General features: G+C 41.1%; 2 protein-coding genes across 11 annotated transcripts in view; one reads left to right on the forward strand and one right to left on the reverse strand.

Annotated features, from left to right (window-relative positions):
- The window catches only part of CAMK2G (calcium/calmodulin dependent protein kinase II gamma), a 566,994-nt gene that overhangs the window by 495,266 nt on the left and 49,664 nt on the right, over positions 1-22,064 (reverse strand). The gene's annotated exons all lie outside the window — the stretch shown is intronic.
- VCL (vinculin) overlaps positions 1-22,064 on the forward strand; it is a 105,532-nt gene that overhangs the window by 283 nt on the left and 83,185 nt on the right.

Raw genomic sequence — 22,064 nt, forward strand, 5'->3', positions numbered from 1 at the left:
GGGGACGGTGCGAGGGAGGGAGCGAGGCAGGGAGCGAGGGAGCGAGGGCGGCGGAGCGGGTCCCAGACCTTGCTGCATGTTGGCAGCCCCGGCCGAAAAAGTCTGTGATGGTTTTGGAATGAGACCCCACGAGAGCGCGCGGCCGCTTTGCGGAGGTTGGGCTGTACGCCCCGGCAAGCTTCGGTCGCGTTCGCCTAAGTTAAAAGTATCTGTGCCAAAAGCGCTTCGGGAAGCATCGAAGGGTGGCTGAGTGACGCAGGACTCGCATTCAGACCCTTTGCTGCTGCCCTTGCTTTGCCCCAGTGACCGGGGAAGAGCTGAGCCGCCCCCTGGTGACGTGCGCCAGACTGTCCGCAACTTGCCAGGCTGAGAAGTCTTGTTCTCCAAACAAAAGGAGAGAGAGAGAAATTCCTCTAGCAACTTCCTGACGAGTTTCCTCCTCTTCTGCCCTCCTCCTCCTTATCCAACTCCTCCAGCTCCCGCCCAGCTCTCTTCCTTCTCCCCACACCCCCGGATCTCACCCTTCCCCATTGGAAGAACAGCTTAATGACCTCACCTGTCAGAGTGCTGGGGGCTTTCTTTTAGCAATATCTACATCTTATTAATGTATATCTGTATGTTATACAAAATACCGTAAGGCCAACAGGTATCAGTCAAATTTACTTCTAAGTAAGTGCATGCAGGGTTGTGGCTGAAAACACAGGATATTCCAACTATATTAATGTTTGATATCAATATCTCACATTGCACGGGATGCTTTATTCTCAAACTCTTAATGTTTTAATTTCTCTACAAAGTGGTATAAAGAACACTCTTGTCATCTTCCAGCCCCCTCCTGCTTCTCTCATTTTCTTTTTGAAGCCCTTCTTTATGCCACCCCTGAGCTTCATGATAGACCTTGTTGTTGCTCCCACAAACTGTGTCCCACCTCCTATTGCAGTCTCTGAATGGGGGACCCAGAGTCACACACACACACCACTCCCGATGCTCCCACAATCTTTCATTTAGTTTGGCTGTGTCAGACCAACTCCAGTGGGGAAGTGCTCTTGGCACAATGTTGTTTTTTTGGTGCTATTTCGAAGAAGGGGGTTCAAGAGGTATCAGGCTGGCCTAGGGGTTTGGAAATAAAGGACCTCCTTCAATGCTAACCTTCTTGTTTCTTTCCTTTTCTCATGATCCTCCGTTTTCTCATCTTTCTTTCTAAAAATTGCTCTTGAGTCGCTGTCCTGTTGCCAGAGCCAGCCTTTGGCTGAGTTCGGATAGCTCAATAGTGGGTTAAAAGTCAACTCCACGGTTGATTATTGAGGGGGCACTGCCCACACAACATGATTATAATGTGGATTAAGGCCAGCGTCAAGTTGACACATCCCCCACCTTCTCTCCCCCTTCAGTCCTCCCACTAGTAAGCAATGACTCACTAGTGGGAATAGTGGGCATTGTGAGCTATGCCGGCTGGTCATCAAAAATAACCTACTGTATGACGAAATAGTCACTGGGGCCCAACACATGGCCCGACAAGCAACAGTTGTTAAAATAATCAACTCTGCGCAGCGTTGGTTATTTGCATTGGTTATTTTTGGCCAAATAACCAACTGTGGTGCGTAAAAGTCCCATCAGATGACTCAATAACCAAACAGTAACCAACCATTGGTTATTTAACCCACTGTTGATATCGTGTTGTCCAAACCCAGTCTTCGGGTTATAATTTCTCTTTCTAGGATTTTACTTCTCACATACATCTAGTGGGAATAGTGGGCATTGTAAATTTATCTTCCTTCCCTCCCCCTCCTTGACCAGCCTGTCACACTGAGGCATTTTAACCGCTTCCTTTTTCCTTAGGCCCTTCTCTCTGGCCACCATGTGTGTATATATGTGTGTGTTAGGTCCGAATAGTGTTTCCCCTCCCAATTGCTCTTATTCATATTTGAATGATCCAGAAAAATAAATGGCAAAATAACATTTAACAATTAATGTTACGTTGCTCAACAAGAGGAGCATACCAAAGGTTTCAGAGGTGGACCTGGCCAATGAAATATTTTCCTGTATTAGATCAATTTTACTACTAGTGGATGTGGGGGGGGGGGGAGGCGGACTACAGAACTGAGTGGAGAGTTTCCCCTTTGCTTTTTGCCCCAGTTTAGACTTCTTTCTTGCACCAGCAGCACTTGGGCTTGTAGCATTTGTTCACAGAAGTTTACTTGTGCTACTGTTTTTTGAAGTCTCATTCTCTGGGACTTCAGTCCTTGGCCTGTATTCTCACTCTTCTTTCCAGCTTTTCCTTCAAACTCTTTCCAGGCAGATAGAAATGATATGCAAATAGAACAGCTGCAGAAAATATCCCCCCAATCCCCAAATATTGCCTTAGATAGTCACCAGCCCTTTCCCTTTATGACAGGACTGTAAGTAGTAATATGTCTTTTACTGATTATGCCATCTCTTCAGCTAGGCTGTTTCTGGATATTTCTGGGCCATTTATTTTTATTTAGGCATTTTGATTACTGAGTACATTTGTGTCCCACCTTTCCTTCAAGGCGTTCAAAGTGCCATGCATGTGCCTCTTTCCTTCCCCCTCCCTCCACCACCCCTTTCATAGTTGCTCATTCAAAATTATCCCAAAGCCTAAAAGGTCCTGCTTACGCTATCATCTGAATATTTGACCCACTCAGTGCACTTTCTTTAGGATACTGACTTAATTCAAAGCTCTTTCACTTAAAAATATAAGTCTGCAGTCCAATCATGTATGCATATATTTTTCAATTCGAGTCCATATTGCCTATGTCTTTTATGGCATCTTTGATACATGGAGAGGAGTTCAGCAGTGGCCATGTGTTGGGGGGTTAGAAATAACCACGATGACAGTTTCATCTCTTTTATTAAGCCACAAAGTTTAATTCTTCCAGCCTGTTAATGTGAGAGGTGCTAATCAGAGGGATAGTTTAATAGCTGCAAATTCAACATTTGCTTATATCCAAATCTGGCACCCAAATCTGTATTCAACGTATGTTATTTCCTATATGTTGCAACTAAATGACATTAATATGGCACAGTTGTAGGTCCTGTTATTTTTCCATAGTTTCTATAGCAGCTGTTGTTTTTGCTGTTATTATTATTATTATTATTATTTATTTATATAGCACCATCGATGTACATGGTGCTGTACAGATAACACAGTAAATAGCAAGACCCTGCCGCATAGGCTTACAATCTAATAAGTTGTAATAAACAATAAGGAGGGAAAGAGAATGCAAACAGGCACAGGGAAGTGTAAACAGGCACCGGGAAGGGTGAAGCTAACAGTATAGAGTCAGAACAAACTCAAAGTTTAAAAGCTATAGGGAAAAGAAAAGTTTTTAGCTGTGTTTTAAAAGCTGTGATTGAGTTGGTAGTTCTCAGGTGTTCTGGAAGAGCATTCCAGGCATGAGGGGCAGCAGAGGAAAATGGGCGAAGCCGAGCAAGGGAAGTAGAGACCCTTGGGCAGGCAAGAAGCATGGCATCAGAGGAGCGAAGAGCACGAGCGGGGCAATAGTGTGAGATGAGAGAGGAGAGATAGGCAGGAGCTAGACCGTGAAAAGCTTTGAAGGTCAACAGGAGAAGTTTATATTGGATTCTGGAATGAATTGGGAGCCAATGAAGAGATTTCAGAAGCGGAGTGACATGGTCAGAGCGGCAGGCCAGGAAGATGATCTTAGCGGCAGAGTGGTGGACAGAGACCAGCGGACTGATGTGAGATGAGGGGAGGCCAGAGAGGAGGAGGTTGCAGTAGTCCAACCGAGAGATAACCAGTGCGTGAACGAGTGTCTTGGCAGAAGAGACAGACAAGAGCTGCCTTGATGCATTATCAGCACAGGGAAGAAAAACCACAACAGCCAAGTTGCTTGAACCAGCAAGGCGTGTGTCGTGTCCCCCCCCCCAGTGTGAGGCTGTGTTGCACTATTATTAGCATGTTGTTAGGGGTGTTTATTTCAACCAGATGCTGAAATTGTGTTTTACAACAATGTGTTCCATCATTGCATTGTGGCTCAACATTGTTGATGTTAAAAAAATCAGTGCTAATCTCTCTCTCTCAGCACAACCCACTCCGAACAGATTTGTTTTTCATATTCCCGCATTTTAAATTGGGAAATGGCAGAAAATCAAATAGGGTAGAGATCTTTAATTCATATTAAGGAGAAAGAACTCTAACAAGATATGAATTGTATTTTTTTTAACTAGTAATTTGCTGTTCTCAGATTTACAACTTTAAAGAGGACTTTGTGCATTGGATGTGCATATTTGGCTTCTTTGGGTTGTTAGTCATCTAATTTAAATTGATTCTTGCTCCACTGCAAATCTGTATTAAGGGATAGGAACCTGCACTTTGCTCCTGTGCTGAACACTCCTATTTGGTTTACCTTTGCTGAAGTGAGGGTAGGACTTGGTTGGCTCTCTAAAAATATTGCATTACTTCTATGTGCATCAAGAGCTGATGATATAGGAGAGGGCAGTATCCCATGCAAAAGGGAAGTGTTAAATTATGTTCTGCTCATGTTAAAGGCCTCAAGGGCAGTGCCAATAGCATTAGCTTGTGCAATGGGTTTTCTGTGAAATTCTGTTGTGTCAATTCTCTATTGGTGTTTCGCTCGGGGTCATTTACGTTAGCGTTTCTGTCATATAGGATACTGCCCATCATGTTTAACAGTGCAGTCCTACACATTTTTACTCAAATGAAATCTCATTGAACTCAGTGGGACTTTTGTTGTTTATTCGTTCAGTCGTTTCCGACTCTTCGTGACTTCATGGACCAGCCCACACCAGAGCTTTCTGTCGGCCGTCGCCACCCCCAGCTTCCCCAAGGTCAAGTCTGTCACCTCCAGAATATCATCCATTCATCTTGCCCTTGGTCGGCCCCTCTTCCTTTTGCCTTCCACTTTCCCTAGCATCAGCCTCTTCTCCAGGGTATCCTGTCTTCTCATTATGTGGCCAAAAACTTCAGTTTTGCCCTTAATACCATTCCCTCAAGTGAGCAGTCGGAGTATGGACTGGTTTGATCTTCTTGCAGTCCAAGGCACTCTCAGAATTTTCCTCCAACACCACAGTTCAAAAGCATCTATCTTCCTTCGCTCAGCTTTCCTTATGGTTCAGCTCTTGCAGCCATAGGTTACTACGGGGAATACCATTGCTTTAACTATGCGGACCTTTGTTGTCAGTGTGGTGTCTCTGCTCTTAACTATTTTATCAAGATTTGTCATTGCTCTCCTCCCAAGAAGTAAACGTCTTCTGATTTCCTGGCTGCAGTCAGCATCTGCAGTAATCTTTGCGCCCAGAAATACAAAGTCTGTCACTGCCTCCACGTTTTCTCCCTCTATTTGCCAGTTATCAATCAAGCTAGTTGCCATAATCTTGGTTTTTTTGAGGTTTAACTGCAACCCGGCTTTCGCACTTTCTTCTTTCACCTTTGTCATAAGGCTCCTCAGCTCCTCCTCGCTTTCAGCCATAACAAAGTGGTGTCATCTGCATATCTGAGGTTGTTAATGTTTCTTCCTGCAATTTTAACTCCAGCCTTGGATTTGTCAAGCCCAGCACGTCGCATGATGTGTTCTGCATACAAGTTAAATAGATAAGGTGAGAGTATACAACCCTGCCATACTCCTTTCCCAATCTTAAACCAGTCCGTTGTTCCGTGGTCTGTTCTTACCGTTGCTACTTGTTCATTATACAGATTCTTCAGGAGGCAGACAAGATGACTTTGTATCCCCATACCACCAAGAACTTGCCACAGTTTGTTATGATCCACACAGTCAAAGGCTTTAGAATAGTCGATAAAACAGAAATAGATGTTTTTCTGGAACTCCCTGGCTTTCTCCATTATCCAGCGGATATTGGCAATTTGGTCTCTAGTTCCTCTGCCTTTTCTAAACCCAGCTTGTACATCTGGCAATTCTCGCTCCATGAATTGCTGGAGTCTACCTTGCAGGATCTTGAGCATTACCTTGCTGGCATGTGAAATAAGTGCCACTGTACGATAGTTGGAACATTCTTTAGTGTTTCCCTTTTTTGGTATGGGGGATATAAGTTGATTTTTTCCAGTCTGATGGCCATTCTTGTGTTTTCCAGATTTGCTGGCATATGGCATGCATCACCTTGACAGCATCATCTTGCAATATTTTAAACAGTTCAGCTGGGATACCGTCATCTCCTGCTGCCTTGTTATTAGCAATGCTTCTTAAGGCCCATTCGACTTCACTCTTCAGGATGTCTGGCTCTAACTCACTGACCACACCGTCTGAGCTATCCCCGATATTATTATCCTTCCTATACAGATCTTCCGTATATTCTTGCCACCTTTTCTTGATCTCTTCTGTTTCTGTTAGGTCCTTGCCATCTTTGTTTTTGATCATACCCATTTTTGCCTGGAATTTACCTCCGATGTTTCTAATTTTCTGGAAGAGGTCTCTTGTCCTTCCTATTCTATTGTCTCTCTAGTATATTTGCTTAGGGATTGCACAACAAAGACTGTAAGCTGGGCAGTTCCAGTTTAAAACTCACATCTGTCATGAAGGCCACTTGGTTTATAACATAATACTGCTGCCCTCTTATAACGATCAGTTTGAATTATTGTGTGAGAAGCACTCTGAATCTGAGATATATAAATCCTAATTAATTGTATATGTATATTTAATCTAAATCAAGCCCAAAGACATCTGTACATACATGGAAAGTGATATAAAATGTATGTGTTGGATTTGATCCAGACTAAGGTAGTTTGGGTTTTATCATAGAATAGTAAAGCTGAAAGGGGCCTAAAAGGCCATCGAGTCCTACCCCCTGCTCAATGCAGGAATCCACCCTACAGCATACTTTTAGTGCCCTGAGCTTTCCAAATTGCCCCCATTACCCCCTTGAGGTTGCTGCTGGAAGAAGATATTGGCCCTCCTCTTTGCATGCAAGGACATGCTTTCCACTCATACATTTTCTTGGCATTAGTGATTTACAGCCAATGTTAGCCTTATTACACTGTTTTGGAGAGTTTGCATTGAAACTCTCCTCAGAATTATATCACACTGAGTTCAATGGGACTTACTCCCTGGTAAGTGGTTTGTGAACCACTCAGAGAGCTTCGGCTATTGGGCAGTGTAGAAATGAAATAATGAAATGAAATTATATTTTGATTATTGTGTCTGAGAGTTAACAAAATAGCAATCTACTATGGAGGTTAGTGGCCTAAACATGGCTTAGCGTGTTGTCTGAACAGGCTTTCTGTCTCTAGCCTGTGCAGTTGTAATGTTCCCAATCTCCTGACCATGATTAGAACCCAAGAATGCCATGCCTCACGTACTTCTTCCCCTTTTCCACCTCCTGTCTTGCACAGAATTCTCCTACCTTTTCCTATTTGGAGCCAGCCAGGGTCCAGGGTTCTGTTGGTACCAGTTTCAATACTAACTACCCTGTTCACTTGTTTAATCCAGGAATTGCTGTGGCCAAGTGCGTTGCCTCCCATGTGCTTGTCATTTCTGCTTTCAATCATGACATCTGAACCCAGGAATTCAACTCGGAGTCACTCAAGGTTTATCCGAGTGACTCCGAGTCACTCGGAGTCACTCAAAATCACTCAAGGTTTATTGTTGGGTTAACTCTAGGTTGTTTAACCATGAGTTCAGACATCACAATAAGATTGATGAAACTATTGATTGAAAGCAGAAGCAAGGAATGCATGGGAGGTAATGTGCTCATTTGCTCCCATTTTGTTGTGGCAATTCCTGGGTTAAACAACCCAGGAGTTGCTGTAATTTGCAAAAGTTGTTGATAATTCAAACCAAACTTGCAAACCCTTTTCCAAGTTGCAAATTTTGGTTTGCAAATCTAACCATGATTCACATTAACATTGGTGCAGACATAGTCTATGTTGCAGCATGGTTAGCTCAAAAGAATGAGAGAATCTGCATGGAGGATTGGGCCATGCTACCAACTGTCACTTAATCTGAGATAGTCCCGTGGAAAGTGAGATGATGCAATAGTAAAGATAATAAAACAGTGCTAAAATCTTATTGAATTGAATAAAATGGAACAGGTCCTTTCTGTTATTTGATTTTGCCAGATAGTTGACATTTGAGTTTGAATTAATGTTCAAGTGATTCTCCCCCACCCCTTTTGACCAGAGAATGGCAGTTTAGTAAGGTCTCCATACTCCAAGAGAAAGTTTAAGCAAGGAAGTTGTGCTCTTTCCTGGCTGCCTTTAAATAATTGCTTTGAGAAATATATATTAAAGTTCTCTAATAACACTCTTAAGGGGACAAATATATCCTCTTAAACAGAATAATGTACTTGGATCACGAATTCACTTACTATAATAATGCTCTGAAAAAGCTGTAGGAAGCAATCTAAAAATAAATTTTGTAGTACTGAGAAGATTCTAGTCGTGAACTTGTGGCTTTACAATTATAGCCATCCAATTACTGTGGGAGTCCAGACATTTCCATCCATTGGTAAAAGTAGGGCAAGTTTTCACACTTAACTTCTTTACCAGATCTGAAGTAGATTGGATCGGTGCCGTCATAATGTGGCCCATTCCGTAATCATGGTAAACATATCAAAGATGCGCTGCAGGGTTATAGGCTCTCTTTCCTTTGGAGTGTGATTTCCGGCTGCCAACATTAACTGTGGTTAAGGGTCCTGTTGGCAGTAACCTTAAACATGATTAATACTAAACAGGTTTCATCTTAACCAGGATTTGCTAACCAGTTTCAAATCCTTACTAAGATGGAACTTTGGTTAATGTTAATCATTGTTAAGATTGGTTGCCATCTCACCTTTAATAACAGTTAAGATTGGTGGGGTGGGGGGAAGCAGGGGGGAGGGTGATGCTATGGCATGTCCCCAATATCTTAGCCATAATTAAGGGGATGGGCTGATCTTATGTCTGCTCTGACTCAGGGAGGTAGCATCAGTAAAGTTCTTTATAGAAAAATCTTTTAAAAAATATATTTTAAATATCTGTAAATTATAAATGTACATTGATGGTGCTATATAAATAAATAATAATAATAATAATAAATAATAATAATAAATAATAATAAAATGTACAAAAAGTAATTATTGGGTACAATTGAAGTTAAATAAAAAATGTCCTTTTCATTCTCCATCTGATACATATAAATGCTTTATGCTTCGCAACTCTCTTTCAGATATCTCCCATTCCCGTATTCTATATTTCTATAATCCAAAAATTTGTCAAATCACTACTGCTGCTAGATCTTTGCCTTAAAACTTGCAATTTTTACACCTTCTCTGAGGAGCCCTTGTTTATTTATTTGTGAGGAAAAGGAAAGGAACCTCTCGTGCAAGCACTGAGTCATTACTGACTCTTGAAGGGACGTCAGCTTTCGCTGATGTTTTCTTGGCAGGCCTTATAACGGGGTGGTTTGCCGTTGCCTTCCCCGGCTGCTATTACCATTCCCCCAGCTAACTGGGTACTCATTTTACCGACCTCGGGAGGATGGAAGGCTGTGTCGACCTGAGCCGGCTGCCTGAAACCAGCTTCCGCTGGGATCGAACTCAGGCTGCGGGGAGAGTTTCAGCTGCAGAAACTGCTGCTTTATATACCACTAAATGTAATTCAGTCCCTAAGCAGTTCACATATAAATATTAAAATCCCATTTAAAATACAATAGTAAAAACACAAAATTAAAAACAATTCCAATTCCAATTTGGTTGATAGTTTCTGGAAATAAGAGAGACTTATTTCTTCCTGCATTCTCTCACTTCCTTCTTATCCTCTACTCCTCCCCGAAGACCAAGAGGTGTTGGGGGCCTCTCACCACTTGGAACAGGCCAACTCTATGTGGACAAGGTAACAGCAGAATAGTTAAATCAAAATCTGCTTCCATTAAAGTAGGTCCTAAAATCCCACATTCAATCCCACATTCAGTCAGACTTCTAATGAATTTTCCTCCACCATTGCTTTAGGCATTGCCTCTGTTATTTCATTGCCTGCAATGCTGTAGATAACCAGGGAACTGAATTGGATCTAGCAAGTAGGAGAAGGCACTCTGTCTAGGATAGGGCTAAGGAACCTCCAGCCTATGGGGCCAAATGTGCACCTCCAGGTCTCTCAGTCCAGGCCACATCCTCTCTTCCCAAACCACACCTCACCGATAATCTGCTCTGGGTAATTGATATTATTTACTCCATCTTGTTTATTTATTTTATTTTATTTTATTTTATTTATTACATTTCTATACCGCCCAATAGCCGGAGCTCTCTGGGCGGTTCTGTCCCCCACTACAAAGCTGATGGGGGGGACCTTGCACAAGTTGGGGAAGGGCCTGGATGCAAATCTATCCTTTTTTTTTCTAATTCTGAATATAAAAGAATATAAGTCGCATCCATAACTCCAACCACTTTTGGCTCTGACTATGCCCACTGCTGGAATGTGGATCCCAAAGTTTTGACCAAGGTAATGTGAACCTCAAAAGAAAATGTTCCCTACCCCATACTAGAGAAAGGAACCCCTAGGAAATTCCCTAGAACAATTTCTCTAGGACACGCCCAAGACTACCCCCAGTAGCTCAGGCAAGCTGGCTATTGGGCAATGGGGTGTATGATATATCTGAAGACTCCCAATCCTGTCCCTAGCACCCACTCGCAGGAATCGGTTGGAAGATCATATTACATGTAACAGTTACTCTGCTTCTTCATCTCTATGGTAGAAGCCCTATTTCCATTATATTGTTCGCCATCTAAGTGGTTGTGTTCAGTTGCAATCACCCCCACTATACACAGACACACTTCATTTGCATTCTTATGTTGGTCACACCCCTCCCTTCATACTAAAACGTCCTTGATACATAGTCATATTCCTGTCATTACATACAGCAGAAATAGTTCACTGTGTTGCCCTACATTCTTTACGTCTTGTTGCTGTAATAAAGTAATGGAGTTAAAGAGGCAATTCCTCTCCAGCCCCATCTGTAGTAGTTTGCTCCTTTTGTCTCCATTGTTGCAAGATCAGTTGATGAGTTAGACTCGCTGCATCATTTGATTAAGCAGGTTGACATCTCAAGGGGTAATTAAGGCAGCAAAACAAAGCCATCCCTCCCCAAATCAAAACCATCCTCCTGACAGCAATAAATATGCACATTGGGGGCTGGAAGACTGAATTAATGGGGGGGGGGGTGTTTTGAAGGTGTCAGATGGTTTTGGTGCCTATCTGAACCTCCTGGTAGAAAAAATAACAGGGATATTTCTAAAGATTTGGGGGATAATGTATGCAAAGTACTGTACACATGCTGGGGCTACAACCTTGTGCTCACTTGCTTGAGCATAAATCTTAACATGCTCTGTGGCATGTGCTTCTTCATAAAGATACACAAGACTGTGCCTGTGGTGGTGGTACCTTCCTATATGGCTAGTGCTTATGTTGAGGGGGGTAGAAACTCCATGAGTAGTTGGTGATGTGTGACGATTGTATGTGTCAGTTTTGTTGCATGTAAACACTCTAAGCATATGTATAGAGAAACAGATGCATATGTAGAAACATGTGATGCAGAATCTTATTTGAAACCCCCATCAAATTTGGATCATCCTCTAAACTCCATATTCCCCATAAACTCCAAGCTCACTTTCAGTGCCTGAACTTTATGTTCAGATAGGTTGACGAGTTACAATAGGTTGTTGTTGTTGATGATGATGATAATGGGTAGTAGTAAAAAAAATTTTGGTGGCAGTTTCTTTTCATTGATGGGAAATTATTTGTATGAGGGAGAGAGATAAATCAGTCCTCTTATCTCAATGGTAGATAAGTCATCCTCCTCCTTATGATATTATGAAAGGAGATATCAGAAATAATATTCCATTTTGCTATTGTAATTGTAGGTGCCCTCTGCTCTACTGATTATTTTCCCCTCTGCTTGTTTTAGGCAATTTAAAATGAAGAATAGTTTCTGTGAAGGGACAGTTAAGTGTAATTGAGTATATTGAGCCTAATCCCAGCAGGTGTGATATGTTGCTTTGGCATCAGCATGCAATAATAGTTGTACGTAGTCAAACTGTGCTTTGTGGAAAAGCTCAACAAAAAAGAGGATTTGATTGTGGGACTGCTCATTCTTAGGAGTTCCTATATAACTCTGGCTTAAGAAACTGCAGTCAGGATTCTTAGGCAGTGTTGCACCCTAATTCGTGTGGGTATTGTACAGTCTCACTATTCATTGGTCTTGTGGTCTCAAAGCCAGAAGAAAGGGTGGTGTCAGCCAAGGAGAGCGGCTTTTCCTATCTTCTGCCTTTAAATCCATACTTGGAAAGTGCACACTCTCTTTTGCCTTTTCCCCATCTACTTCATGAGGTAGTATGGTAGCCAAGGCAGGAGACAAGGACATAATGGCTTTTGCTCTTTTGGAATAAGCCCAGTAAGGGAGACTGTGTGGAAAGACTCGCTTGTGGTATTTGTGGTTCATCACTTGTTCCCCTTCTGAGACAATTAATCTTAGCAAGCATCTGTGTGTTGAGCGAGTATCTGTCTAGTTGAGTTAGAAACTTTGTTTCAACTTAAGCTACTTCAATGAGGAAGTTGTTTTATTCTCACATGATAGTTGTTTGGCTTTGTTGCTAAATCTCGCTAGTGAAATCTCTAGCTTATGACATATATTGTTAGTGTTGCGTAGAACTTTGAGGGCAAAGCCCCGAGTGTAATTGAATTTGCTGTGAACAATCTTCAGATGTTCTCAAATTCTGACTGGCCCTTGGTAGCTGATGCCTATTTTCTACTTACCAACTGTGAAGTCTAATTCCACTGTGATGTTGCAATTATGTTTATATGCATTTTCAAAACAGATAACAAGTTCATCAGACTGAATGAAATTATGTATCCTCAGGATGTGCATAAATAGATAAAATATATTAAATGATCTGTGTCTTCTTTCTAATTTTAATCTGTAATTCATTTCATGTCTTCTTACTATTTTATTTCCTTTCTAGTTTAAGGCAGATTTTTTTCTTTCTGCAAATAATTTTATTGAAACCTCAAATATACATTTTCTGATACCAAACCTGAAAATGTGAGGAAAGAGTGGCATTTGGACCAGTAAGCTGCCTATTTCAATTTCCTGTCCAAGAAATGGTCATACCAAAATTCAGAGAGAATGGACCCCCCACCCCCCGCCAGAAGCATACTGTAAAGACAAACATTTTGTTTGTAGCATGAGTTTCCATAGGCTAGAGTCTACTTTTCAGATGTAATTATTCAAAATCCCATTGAAATCCTTCTCCATTTAAACCCCTTTCTCCACATAGTTTGGAGGAAGGTGGTTTTTATCCCTTGCCTCAGGCGTATCAAGCGGTGGTGCTTGGCTTGAGCAGGGAGTGGCTGCGGCCGGGTCTGGTGTTCAGAGCCTGTGTCGTGGCAATTACCTCCAGCATTGGAGGCAGTAGGCTGGGGAACACAAGTGAGAGAGAGGGTGCTATTGCTCTCATGTCCCGCTTTCCATAGGCCTCTGGATGGCCACAGTAAGAACAGAACACTGGACCAGATAGGCCTTTCTGTCTGATCCAGCATTCTGTCTGATCTAGCCACAGTCCTCGAGTGGCTAGACCAGCTTCCTGCATCTCCACACTTTTTGAAATTTATGCTCATGGTCCAGACAATAAATTTTAATGCTTTAGCACGTCATCATTATCTCAGTCACTCTTGCCAGAAAGACAGGAGTGGCAGTTTCCATGACATCCATGGCATGCACATTTTTTGATCCCTGACTGTTACCTTAAGAGAGATTATTTTGTCAAATCTCATTAAAGGATGCAAAGTGTACAAAATTATTGTAGAAGTTATATGCCTTCTATTTTTGCCTTACTTTTTTCATTCCTTTCAGTTTCTGGGTGGGTATCTCCTTGGAAGATATGTAGAAACTAGAAATGCAGTTTTTCAGTATTACGCAGGACTTTGAAATCCCTTAGTAATTGCATTACAGGTTACATTGTTGCAGTTATATACCAGCAACCCTAGTAAATGGTTCAGTTCAGACAACATGTTTTTCAACGGTGGTTTTAGAACTCCACAGTGGAGTTTTTGCACCACTGTTGAGAAATGTATTGTCAGGAGGGAAAACTCCACACAATGGTGGAGTTGCTTTTTTAAAAGAAAACACTCCATGCTGAATATCCACGCTGTGCAGAGGAGAGTGTTGTGTGGAGGGCTTTGTGGAGTTTCCCGTTGCATCGAGTGGACTTTTCCCACTGGCTACAGAGTTCACCGGCAAGAGTGGTGAAAGGAGGGAGTACTGCTCTAGGAGAGCTGCTGGGATTATTTTTTTGCAGCAATGGCTGATGGGATACCATCAGGAATACTGGGGGAGGAGAGAGGGCAGAGGAACTGTCAATCAAACATTGCATTGCCTTTTACTCAACTCCACGGTAGCCCACAGTCACACAACGGTGGAGTTAGAACATGTTGTGTGGTGAGAGCACCCCCTACAAACTCTCAAATGTTGAGTGGAGTTTTCCCACTGTGTAGAGAAACATGGTGTCTGAAATGAGCCAATGTTTCTAATGCTACAAATGTTGAAATAAACTTGGAAAGTTGAACTTCGAAAAATTTCAGATAGTAAATCCGTTACACAAAGATACATAAATTATATAAATATAAAGATATAGAACATTATTAGAGCCAGGGTGGATAAAAATCAATGATTTAAAAAAAAAAATTTAAAAAAATTTGGGTTTTTTTTATTTAAATCGGATTTTTTTAAATTTAAATTTGATTTTTTAAATAAAATGCCTTTTGAGGAAAAATCTATCTAAAAATAATTTTCTATTTAAGATACACTATACATTTCAAAGGTTATTCATCATGAAATAAGGATTAGTTTTTAATTATGTAGCATGAGGCTGTTTAAATTTTTTGGTAAATGAATTCCATTAATCCATTCACAATGTCATACTCTTCTAGAGGTTTCTGTAAGATTATTTTTCTCCTTCCAATAAAGTACAGCAGAAAAGTTGTCCAAATATGAATGATTAACCTATTAAACTGGAGATAGTTCACCTTGCAATAATTTCATAATTATCTATCTATGATGTGTTTCTAATAGTATAACCAAATCAGTATTTTTTTTATATAACTGTAAAACTAATCTGAAAAGTTACTATTCTTAAAATGAAACCTTCATCTGGTTGTTAATATTAAGATTATACCAGCAAGGATGAGTCTTTGGTAACTCTGAGTTACGTAAAATATAGCGAGGAAGAGTACACTTTTTTGGGGGGGGGGGAGTCACATGATTAAATCGAGTCTTTCTGAGTAGTGATTTAAATTGTGATTTAAATCAAATTGATTTAAATCAACTCCACCCTGATTAGAGCCCAGGACAACGGCCAGCAGGCATCCTCCTTGCAACTGTGTTAATGCTGAATCGCAGCCTCTTTCTCTCCCTTTTGTCCAGTTCCTCAGGTCAGGGATAGGACCCTGCTTCCTAGTCAACAGAGATTATTCTGGGATTCCATCGTACCTATTTGCTGTAGCTCTGCTCTCTCCGGGAATCCTGGTGAATGCTGTCACTGCCTTTATATTAGCAGAGAACCAATGCGGTGTGGGACCACCCCTATTTATATGCTATAGAATAATCTAAAGTGATAGTTTGGCTTGATTTTTTTAAAAGCACGCTTCATGCCTTCTGATGCATAAGTTTTTTTGAACCGCCCAGGGAGCTTCGGCTATTGGGCGGTATAAAAATGCAAATAATAATAATAAGAAGAAGAAGAAGAAGAAGAAGAAGAAGAAGAAGAAGGAGGGTGTGCTCTTGTACAGGCCTTGCCTGTTTCAAGCATCGTTTCCCAGCACTTAATTGGTTGCAGGATTTCTTATTTCTCTAAGCCTGTATGTACTGAAGGAGGAACTAACCTATTACGACAAATTTCCTTTCTTTAAAAACAAATTGGCATAATGCTATGCTTTTTTGTGTGTGTATGTGACGAGGTGCAAGAAGTAGCCCCCCTGCTGTAGATTTGAATTAAGAAAAAGGTATGATCAGAGATTTAGCACATCATATATAGTTTTGGTCCTTGGCTGCTCTCTTTGGATGGTTTTCAGTCTCATTATACTTCATCTTAAGTGTGAGCTGATGGAGTCTGGCTGGAGACACTGCAGCTGTTCTCTTGTTTCACTGTTCATTTGCTTCTTAAGACCAGATCTACTCTCTAGTCTTGATGAATAGGCTGCAGTAAATCTTGATGGCCAATTCCAAAGTTGGCTTTCCTTCTTCATGGCACAAAGCAGTAAAGCTTGGCTAAAGGCAGTTCAGTTCAGCTGTACTAAACAGTATACATCTTTATTCTCTGGACTGTCTTGCCAAAATGCAGGAGACACTCATGGAGATGTTTGAAGAACAAGGCATCCCTTCATAATGCATGCCTTGTAATGAGAATTTAAATGGGCATGGGAATTTTTTTAAAGCAGTGTAGCAGATATGCTAACTTGCAGTTTGTGATCTAGCTTTCTTTTTTTGGGGTGGTGGAAGGAAATGGAATGATCTTGTATTTTTAATAGTCTAGGTAAGATTGTTGTCAGGCACATAATAAATCTAAGTGAAAGGTTGACCATAAAAATGTCTAATGGAGGGTGGAATGTAATTAAACCAGTATGTGATTTGCCTTTTGACATTAGTAATCTGTTTTAAATTAATGGTATCTGAATGTCACCTTGAGGTTATGATTCACGAATGGAGAAATGGTGTCTTGCTTGCCTTCTAGGAAGAGCAGATAGTGCAGGATAGGAACAGAAATGATCTCGCTCTTGTGGCTTATGGTTTTCTCTGCCTTCTACTTCTATTGTGGGAGAACTTGTGCTTGGTACAATGGGCCTTGCCTGTTAGGAAACATTTAATCTTCTTTAGTGTGGTGAAGCCTTGGCCTACTCAGTGGGAAATGAAGCTTGGAAACATTTAGAGGAAGGCAGTTCCTCTAGATTCCCTGGCTAAAACCCAATGACTTCTAGCAAAGTTGAAAGGGGTTTTAATTATTAGGGGACAGCTGGCTAGTTAATGCATCTAGCCCTGAAATCTTGTATATCCGCAGGTGGTTCTTTAAGTTATTCGGAAGGGCTTGAAACTGAAACACTGTGTTTCCAGAGCATAGCTACACTAGGAATGGGATGGGCAGAAGATAGATCAGAATCTTCTGGTATATTTCTGAGTGATCAACAACAAAATAATTCTAAATTGACTCCACCACAAAACTGCGGAGAAGGATTAAACTCAGTTCTGTTCTGTACCTGGGTTGAGAATCCTTTAATTCTAAGTGTATGGCTTTTACATCAGGCTCGGGTTGGTGAATCCTGGAGTTCTAGTAAAAAGCCAGGTAGATCGTGCAAGCCTAGGGAGATCTGTATACCCGCTTGCTGGTAGTTGGAGATGAGAGAAAAATCTAGTTTAGCTGTAAACATGTTGATCATAGAAAAGTAATTAAATCTGAAACTGTAATCTCTGTCTGTGAAATGGGTACAATAATACCATTAATGGCCACCAATTTGGATGGCTTTAAAAAGGGTTTGGACAGATTCATGGAGGAGAAGGCTATCAATGGCTACTAGTCCTGATGGCTAGTGGTAGCAGAGGCAGTAAGCCTCTGCGGAACTTGGACAGGAGGGTGCTGTTGTAATCATGTCCTGCTTGTGGGTTTCCTCTGGGCATCTGGTTGGCTCTTTGTGAACAGAATGCTGGTCTAGATGGACCCTTGGTATGATCCAGCATGGCTCTTCTTATATTTTTATGTGTGCATGTTCCTTGGTCTTGGTAACCAGCAAGCTGCAGTGAAAATTACTCTGTAACTCTGCCTGTAAAGTATGTTTCCTGAGGAATAGTACATTTTTCTTCAATAAACAATATTTTAACATATTGAATAAGAGACATACTCCAATTTTACAGGTGCACCTGTTGGAGAATGAAGGTTATCAAAGCAATACATTTAATTTTGGTATAAACAGTGGTGCTAACTGGTGGGGATAGGTGTAGGTGACCGGATGTGGGGGAGCACTTAGGAAGTCCTTGGATATTTAGGAAGTACCTGCATTCTGAAGTACAATGAATTATTTACAGTAGAAGCATTTTAAAAGTATTTGAAATTTTACACTGTAAAATTTACAGGTTCTATAGATTTTGCAATTTTAACATTAATAGTACAATCATATACATTTTTGCTCAGGAGTAAGTCTCATTGAATTCAGTGGGAGTTACTCTCAGGTAAATGTGTATAGGATTGCAGTTTAATGCAGTAACCTTTACACTGTCTTAATGATACAATAATCACAATTAGATAGACGTTATAATTGCTGGAAAACTGGTATTTCTCTCCCAATGTTTAATTAGTTGCTATGGTATCACAAAACCTGATCATAAACATTATTATCAGGGGACTCCTATGAGGACAGTTTGAAGGGACTGGGTATGTTTATCTTTGAGAAGAGAAGAGTGAGGGGGAGTGTGATAACACTTTTCAAGTAGCTAAAGAGTTGTCAAACAGAAGAGGGCTGCAACCTGTTCTCTGTCATCCAAGCCTGTAGGACACACAATAATGGGCTTACGTTACAGGAAGGCAGATTTTGGATGAACATCAGAAGAAACCTCCTAATTGTCTGCTCAGTCAGATAATGAAACCAACTGCTTAGGGGGGTGCTAGGTCCTCTGCTGCTGGAGGTATATAGGCAGAGACTGGACAGCCATCTGTCAGGGATGCTTTAAACTGAATTCCTGCAGTGAGCCGTGAGGATGGACTCAGTGGCCTAAATGAGCCCTTCCATCCTTAAGATTCTATGATTCTGTATTGGCCACATCCCAATCCCATATCTTCACAATCTAAAAGTGCCCTAGTGTATCTGAATATGCTTCCAATATTTAGCTATTAATTTTTTTGCTGCTGTCAATATGTAATTCTCTTCCCGCACCACTAATACATTCTATCTTGCTCTAAAGCACACACAAGAATGAATATTTATACCACTTTTATACCAGTTGAGCCCCCCCCCCCCCCCCCGGAGTCTTGAGAATTGTAGTATTATTGGTAAGCATGCTGGTCATTCTCTTACAGATCCCGACTCCTGCACAGTTTCCAGGATTCCCTGCCTGGAATTGTAGGAATGACTGTCGGGGAAGGATAGAAATAGCTGTTAGACTGGCTTAATTCTGTAGTGTGGATATGCCATAGGGCATTGGCTTGTGCTTTTTTTCTGTCCCCTGACAGATTTTAATTTTGCGTGAGAAGGGTAATAAAAATGATTTTTAGAACAAAAAACATGCTCATGTCGCCATGCAGGCAGACTGCTTTATTATTTTATGACCTTTCCAGCACTAGTTTTAGAGATCTTGTAACGTGATGTGCAAAAGCCATTAAAATGACTCCACCCTTTCCCCTTTCTTGGATTTTGAAAATGAGTTGTTGTTTTTATTGACACACAGAAATTGAGGCCATAGGGAGCAAAATGCTGCCCCTTCCGGAACCTGTCCTGTATGGTGAGAAGGCCGGCCTCCCATAGAAAACAGCCTGCTTCCTAAGACACTCTGATGAAGTAGCGCTCTTGTCCATGAAAGCTGGTGGCATAGTAAGCCACTGTTTATGGTGTCACAAGATACCCTTAGTCTATTACAGAAAAAAAGACAAAGGGCAGTTTCATTCGTTACAGCTCCAATGCGGAGATTACAAAAAGCTGTTTTGGCATGGTGGAGCTCCACGTGGGAGCCATCACGTTCTCCAGCCTCTGGGCTGATTGTATGACTTCACACCGGCAGCCGACAGGAATGTACAATGCTGACGTGGAGCCTTTCCACATGGTTAGGGGTGGTACACATGATAAGAGGTGTCTCAATATTACAGCCCCTCATAGAATGCTGCCCTAAAGAAGTGAGCTTTCAGTGGACACTCTGGGGCAGGAAACCAGAGTATCTAGTATGGCTGTTCTTCTCAAACAGTTTTGCTGGTTGTTTAATCATAATGGTTAATGACTTTATCTCTGCTAATTTAAAAAAAATCTGTGTGACAGAAGGCCAATTAATGTAATCCCTTAAAGTTGCTCAGTATTTTTTGTAAGAGTCTTAATTAGTAAAGTCATGGTGTGTGTAGGGCCAACTGGGCGTATGAAAGTGTGGCGAAGCATCACATGAAATTCTTCAAGCATGTGTGAAAAAATAACAAACTGTTGGAGAGCCAGTGTGGTGTAGTGGCTAGAGCGGTGGACTGCAACTTGGAAGATCCAGTTTCCAGTTACCAGTCAGCCATTGGAACCTCACTGGGTGACTTTGGGCCAAAGTTATATTGCTTGGTGTAATGGCAGAATAAAAATGTGATAAATAGTTGTTTGTTTCTTTATGATTTCTCAGATTTATACAGTTCTCTGTGAGACTTTTTTTAAAAGTGTGCATTAAACAGGTTGGACTATTTTAATGGTATCTGATAACATGCTGTAATGCAAAATGTGCTTATAATTTAGTGGCAGTTGCAAAAGCAGCCATTCAGACACCAAGCCATTATAAAGTCTGCAAACAAACATTGACTCAAGTTTGATCGGAATTTAAGGTGCAGTGTTGACAAGCCTGTGCTAAACGATACTTCATCAGAGTATGTTATCATCTTGGGGGGGGGGGCACACCTGTCTTCAGTTTTGTCGACTAAGGTCTCATAAAATAAGAGACAGAACAAACAAAACGTGTAATATTAACTAAATAGGAAATGTATTTGCAACATGCGCTAGTTAAGTCAATTCAGTGAGATCTCAGCTTGTACCTAGTGGTAATCGATCAGGTGTAAAGATTGTAGGAACCATGATGCTCCATGACTGAATGAATGGAGGGAAGTAGTTCAGGGTAACACCAGCAGAAAACTGAAACTTAGAACCTAGTATGTTTTCTGAAAGGTGCTATACTAAAGAAATAAATCATAAATCTAGGGTAACAGCCATTTTTAGTTCTTTTATAGTTTAGGTTGCGAAGTGTAAAGTAATGTTTTATTGCACATCCCAATAATCTCCAGCATCATCATTTGCATACAGCTTGCAGCATCAAATACAACACTAAGGGAACAAGCCTTGAGAGAGCAAAGTTCAGTGTCTCTCAGGTGAGAATTGAAGATGGTAAGGTGTTGACTTGGCCATATGTCTGGATTTGGGCAAGTCACACCTCTGCACCAAGTGGTCACAGATATCTTTCTAAGAGTTCTGTCTATATTTATCCTTAAATGAAAAACAAGCACACACACAAAACCCCACCAAACCAAAGCAAACTAAAAATAGTTCTGGTGTTGTACCATAAAGATGTGTGTATCCCATAGAATTGTCAGAAGCCCCTCTGGGAAGAACAAACCCATCAACTTAACAAATGGCAACAGATAGTGTGTGTGCGTGTGTGCGTGTGCGCAGATTAGATACTTATGTGATCACTGGTGGAAGATTTTCTTTTAAGAACCAGCTCTGCATTGTACGCATGCAATGGAGTCTTCATCACTTGCCAGGGTATTTGTTGTATGTCTAAAATGTCAAGGGTGACAGAGCAAATCTGAAAAGGGTAATCATCTGGTGCTGTTGTTCTATTCCTGTGGTTTCCTCTGCCTCCTGCTGCTTTGATTGTCAGAATGGCAGCAACATTAAAAAATATATTCAAAACAAATATATGAAAATTAGAACATTAGAAATAGGGATCTGAAACAAAACATTACAGACCCCTAAGATTGCTCTTGTTCACAGCTCTAGCCAACCTAGAATTAGAACATCAAGGTTCATAGAGGACACATTTTATTCTTTTCCACCCTCTTGAACAATTCTCTTGCTGTGCTATATAGTACTGAAAGGAGCAGGGCTAGTTGTCAGTCAAGAACCTGAATCCTTGATTGTAGGTGAGGGTTACATGTGGGCATACAGATTTTTTAACCTCATAGTACATCCCTCTGAATTGTGAATCCTCATCTCTAGGATACTATAATCTTTTATTGCTCAGGCAGGCTAATTCCCTTTCTCTTCTTCCATTTCCCTGTTTCCGATAGGAACATACATCCAGGATTTTAGCATACCAGTGGTCTGGTAAACGTGAGTTCTTCCCGCCCCCTTTTCAACAAAGACAAGA

This window comes from Elgaria multicarinata, chromosome 6 (assembly GCF_023053635.1).
Source record: "Elgaria multicarinata webbii isolate HBS135686 ecotype San Diego chromosome 6, rElgMul1.1.pri, whole genome shotgun sequence".
Taxonomy (NCBI): domain Eukaryota; kingdom Metazoa; phylum Chordata; class Lepidosauria; order Squamata; family Anguidae; genus Elgaria; species Elgaria multicarinata.